Below are 5698 nucleotides of genomic sequence, written 5' to 3'. Positions count from 1 at the left end.
GGTTTGGTAGGGTGGAGGTCCCCCTGAGGCTGAATCTGTGCATATTTAGGGCACCCCATTAGTTATGAAACTGGTTATTAGCACTAGTTATTAGCACCAGCATAACGTAATATTTCATCTTGTTTATCACACAAGTCAGTTCAGTTATTAAAATGGAAAAAATGTCACTGTACAAACTGTAAAAGTGTTCTCTTGATAGGCTAATCCAACCACGTTCATACTGTTCATTTACCATTCGCTAATATTTTGAACACACATGTGAGCGATAGTTACCTTTCTTTGGGAAAAACTGAGTGACCAGTTGCCTGCCTCTCTGGTCCCTCTCAGCTTTCAGCTGCCTTTCTTTACGTTTTTGACAGCCACTCTTCATATTTAGCGATCATAGACTGTACGCACTCCACTGCTGGCTGGCTGGCTGCTGCACCGCGGCACAGCAGCAAGTAGCGTTGCACTGATCAGCACACAGATTTAACGCATCGCGCTTCTACCAGAACTGGACTGTACCATTTCGCAAAAGGAGGAGGGTTAAATGACAATATGTTGAAGAACTCAAGAAATAGACAACCTTGTTCAATTAGCTCATTTTACCAGATGGAATATTGCATTGTTGTTATTTCAAAAGTCTTATTAAAATCATTAAAAGCATATTATCAGCCCCTTAAAGGGCCCCATGGCAGTGCTGGGCCCCTAGAATTGATCTAACCTTTCCCCCCCGGCGGCGCCCATGAGTACGACAGTGATAGTGATTAGTATGTTTCAGCTGGCAGCGATTCTTTTAACCCTAACTGATGCAGTGAGTAGCTTCTCATTTCTTTAACAGCCATGTCAGAAGATGTATCCCATGGATGGAGAAAAGATCTTACTGTGTTTCAGAAGGGGAAAATTATTGGCCTGCATCAAGCAATGAAAACAACTAAGGGGATTGCTGAAATTACTGGAATTGGGTTAACTGTTCCGTATTCCGTATTTTAAAATCTGGAAGGATAGTGATGAACCACCAACTTCGTGGAAGAAATGTGGTCAGAAAAAAATCTTGACTGACCATGACTGGAACTCACTAAAATGCTTGTTGTAGTTGAATCATGAAAAATCAACAGTAAAACTCACAACTATGTTTAAAGGGCATATCACAGGTAAATTCAGGAGCAAGATCAATGTAATTCTCCTATTTTATATAAAACTTTGGTCAAATATCTGTAACATTCTGCATTCTCTGCAATTTTTTTACCTTGTGCAATACCAGAAAAATTCAATTGAAATCAAGCCATTTGAGGCGAATTGGTCCGCCTCTGAAAAAACTTTGCATTTGAATTTCCCGGGAAACATTGATTTTCGTGACGTCATCTGCGGGACGCGTCCCTCTGAATCCTACGTCAGTGCTGGTTTGTTAATGAGAAATCGACCTGGTGGTTTTCTGCAAATTTCTTCAACGTTTATCGCGTAATTATTAAAATGGTTAACAGATGTATCGTAGGAGGGTGTAGCAACACCAATCATGATGGGATTAGTACTCATCGTTTTACAAAAGACCAGACAATGAGAGAGAAATGGGAGCGCTTGGTCTACACAGGCTGTGCACTGAAATTGTGCAAGCTCTTGTAGCCTGCTCACGCTTCCGCAGGTAACGTCACGAATCTGGCTCCAGACTCCCTTGGGATTTTTCCAGATGCATTTTTTTTTTTTTTCTGCTGTAGACAGATGGCCTTGTGCAAAATTACCCTTCTGGATGAGTGTGTAAAGGGACATACTTTCATATTAAAAAAATGAAATTGGTCCAGAATATGCCCTTTAATAGTGAAAGTATAAGTATTTCCATAAGCACAAAGCAGAGGACTGGGACCAAAGCGCTGTGTGACCATAAGAAGACCACTTGTTAGTGAGGCTAATCAAAAGAAAAGGCTTCAATTTGCTAGGGAGCATAAAGATTGGACTCTGCGGCAATAAAAAAGCTCATGAGGTCTGATGAGTCCAGATTTACCCTGTTCCAGAGCAATGAGCATGTCATGGTAAGAAGGGAAGCGCATGAAGCAATGCACCCATCATGCATAGCGGCCACTGTACAAGCCTCTGGAGACAGCGTTGTGATCTGGGGTTGTTTCAACTGGTCAGATCTAGACTCAGCAATGTTATGGGGCAATAAAATGAAGTTAGTTGACTACCTAAATGTACTGAACGACCAGGTTATTCCATCAATGGATAATTTCTTCCCTGACGGCATGGGCATAAAATTAGGGCTCATATTGTGAAAGAGTGGTTCAGTAAGTATGAGGAATCATTGAAGCATGAGGAACTCCACTGAAAGTCTTTGGGATATGCTGAAGAAGACTTAGAGTGGTTCAACTCTCCCTCCATCACGACAAGATCTCAGTGAAAAATTAATGCAAATCTGCATGGAAATAAATTTTGTGATGTTGAAAAAGGTTTCTGAAACAATGCCATGCCAAATATGCACCATAATCAAAGCTAAAAGTGGTCCAATAAAATATTAGTGTATAGCTTTTTTTTTTTTTTAATGGCCGGGCAGTGTGATTTGTGCCAAATAGACAAAAAGCATGACAACACTTTAGCATTGAAGTAAATCACAGTATTTTAGTGTATTCGCAAATTTAACTCCTTTCAAGTGCAAATTTAAATTTACTACTCTTAAAGGTTCTCTATCTCTACATAGATAGATAGATAGATAGATAGATAGATAGATAGATAGATAGATAGATAGATAGCCTTGCAAAAGTATTCATACCCCTTGAACTTTTTCACATTTTTCCACCTTGCAACCACGAACTTAAAAGTTTTTTATTGAGATTTTATGTGATAGACCAACACAGAGTAGCACATAATTGTGAAGTGAAACAAAAATGATAAATGGTCTTCAAAATTTTAAACAAATAAAAATCTGAAAAATGTGATGTGCATTAGTATTCAGCCCCCCTGCGTCAATACTTTGTAGTAGAGGTCGACCGATATGGGTTTTTCTAAAGCCGATGCCGATACCAATATTTAGAGGTCAGAGTCAGCCGATGGCCGATATGAGCTGCCGATTTTTAGGGCCAATATGCTATCGTATTGTCCTTAATTGGCATGCTAAAATATCATACTAGTAAGAGGACGCACAACACTTATAAACTTAACACGATTTATTGAAAATTGAACACTCTGAAAAAAATCAACATATGAAATAAATATAAAATAAATAAATACCAGTTAAGTCAAAGGCTACTAATGAAATACTACTGAACTCTGAGTCTGAAATATTCAATATATAATCAACATAAAAATAAATATGAAATAAAAATATATTAGTGCTGCAAACACACTAGTAACACAGGACGTACTAGCAACATAAAAAAATAGTTAAACTTGAAGCACACTGCAATGTTTACATTATTTCACAGTTTGGCATGTTTTACTCTTCTCAATACTGCCAGTTCAAGAAACGCAGGTTGTCATGCAGGAAACACAACTGTTCGGCATGTTCGCCTTTGAGGCTGCTCCTCTTGTCATCATAAATGTTCCCAATCTCACTAAACACCCTCTCGGTGGGAACTGAGGAAGGGGGTGGACAAAGGAATTTTCTTGCTAGTGGTGCAAGAAGGTGTAGACGGGATGCATTTTGCTTCTAGCGGTTTACCAGTCTGCCTATTTATCAATGGCTCCCGGAGGTACTGCTGCAGCTGGTCAGATAGAAGGTGGTCTTCATCACTCTCCTGAGTAGGAGTTCCATGAGGTCCCAAGATGTTGGCATACATTTGGTCAAGGACACTGGAGGGACCAGGTACTTCCTCAACTTCCACCCTTTTCTGTTTCGAGTGTGGTCCTTCTTCTGCACTCATGGCCATCTTCAGCTGTTCAGACACAACAGCATGCTCCTCCTTTATCCACCTTTTCGCTTTGTCAAGTGTGTCCTCTGAAAAGACATGGCCCTTATAGCGAGGGTCCAGGAGTGTTGCGAGCACTAAACATTGTGTGTCCTCCATCTTTTGGAATCTTCTCTGTAAGCTTTGCAGCATTGACTCCCACAGGGTTTTGATCCCAATTGTGTTTGGCCCCTGTGTCTGAAGAATCATCTTCAGCACAGCAATGCTCGGAATTACGCAGGAGATGGAAGCCTCTGACTTGCTCACCTCAAGGGTGACTTCCTCTATAGGCTCCAATGTATCAATTAAATTGGAAACTATGTCCCATTGATCAGAGGATAGAGTGGCAATTTTCCCATACTCTCCAGCGTAGATGTTCAGAGCTCTTTTCTGCTCCACCATTCTCTGCATCATGTGAAGCGTGGAGTTCCAGCGAGTGGGTTCAGACTGGAGGATGCTGTGCTCAGGGAGGCCAAGTTCTTGTTGAATTTTTTTAAGCTTCTGCTTTGCAAGAACAGAGTGGTTGAAATGTTTGGCAATGTTCTTTAATTTGGCATTAATGTCCAGCACTACTCGCTGACTGTTGATGCCATCATTCACCACAAGCTGTATGGTGTGTGCGCTGCAGCTGAGATCAGGTATTTCCGCCAGTCTGAGACCTTTAACCATGTTTGCCCCACTGTCACGGAGCACAAGTACAACCCTGTCATGGCTGATGTCCCAGTACTTCAGCAGGCTGATGAACATGTCGCCTATGTACTCCCCTGTGTGGGAGCCTGACATGGTCTTTGCATTTAGGAGGACTTGTTTCCTTTCCCAGTTGTCATCAATGAAATGGCACGTTAGACTCATCAGCACCTCAGTGTCCCCAAACCAACAGTCTGTTGTGAAAGACAAAAAAGGGCCAGCATCCTCTGAAATCAGTGCTTTAATTTTTCTCTCAACTTTTGCAACTATGCCCTCCAGCATGTCTGTGCGGTAGTGTTTCTCAGTTTTTAGGTTGTATCTGGGCTCCATTGCAGCCACCAGCCTCTGAAAACCAACACCTGAGACAAATGTGAATGGCAGATTGTCTGTGGCAATCATTTCTGTTACTAAAGTGTCAAGTTTTTTTGATCTGGGATATGAATTCTGCCATTTCCGATGGGCATCAAACATTTCTGCTATGGTTGGCTGCTGAGGTAGGGAAGTGGATGTAGACACAGCTGCTGCAGCTTTTTGTTGCTGGGCATCACTGTATGCCTGGAGATGATGCACTCTCAGGTGATTCCAGAGGTTTGTAGTGTTTTTGTGTTTGCCCTTTCCAGATCCCAAGCTCACAAGTCTCTTACAGAGGTTGCAGATCACCTTACTTGTAGCTGGCTCTGTGTCCGTAAAATGCTGCCATACTGGGTTTGTTTTCTTTTCAGCCATACTGGGTTTGTTTTCCTTCAGCCATCAGACAGCAATTCCTAAACAGAACAAACATTCAAGGTTAGCATTTAATAGTGCCTTCAATGTTACTATGTTACTATATGTTAATGAAAGAAATTATTAATTTCATTTAGATTTTATTATTCATAACATTTATTTTATTCATTATAAATAACATAATATATAGTATAAATATTATGTATTATATAAAAATGACTGTACTCATCATAACAATAAGAATTAACAAATTAATGACTTAAACATATTAAAATGAATAATCAATAGACTAACAGAGTGCAAGAAGACTTCCATGATGTGACAACTTCAGATAGTTACTTCAAAACGGCAAAATACATGTTCAAGTTATACAGTTTCACTATGGAACTTCCATGCCTTGAACTTTCACACGTTTCCATTTCAACAATATAAAA

General features: G+C 40.3%; 1 pseudogene; it reads right to left on the bottom strand.

The window, feature by feature from the left end:
* Positions 1-3412: 3412 nt before the first annotated feature.
* On the bottom strand, positions 3413-5267 carry LOC132865769 (zinc finger BED domain-containing protein 4-like; annotated as a pseudogene).
* Positions 5268-5698: the final 431 nt, after the last annotated feature.

Source organism: Neoarius graeffei, chromosome 18, assembly GCF_027579695.1.
Source record: "Neoarius graeffei isolate fNeoGra1 chromosome 18, fNeoGra1.pri, whole genome shotgun sequence".
NCBI classification, from domain to species: domain Eukaryota; kingdom Metazoa; phylum Chordata; class Actinopteri; order Siluriformes; family Ariidae; genus Neoarius; species Neoarius graeffei.
The sequence above is the reverse complement of the archived record's forward strand: the minus strand, read 5'-3'. Positions and strand labels throughout refer to the sequence as shown.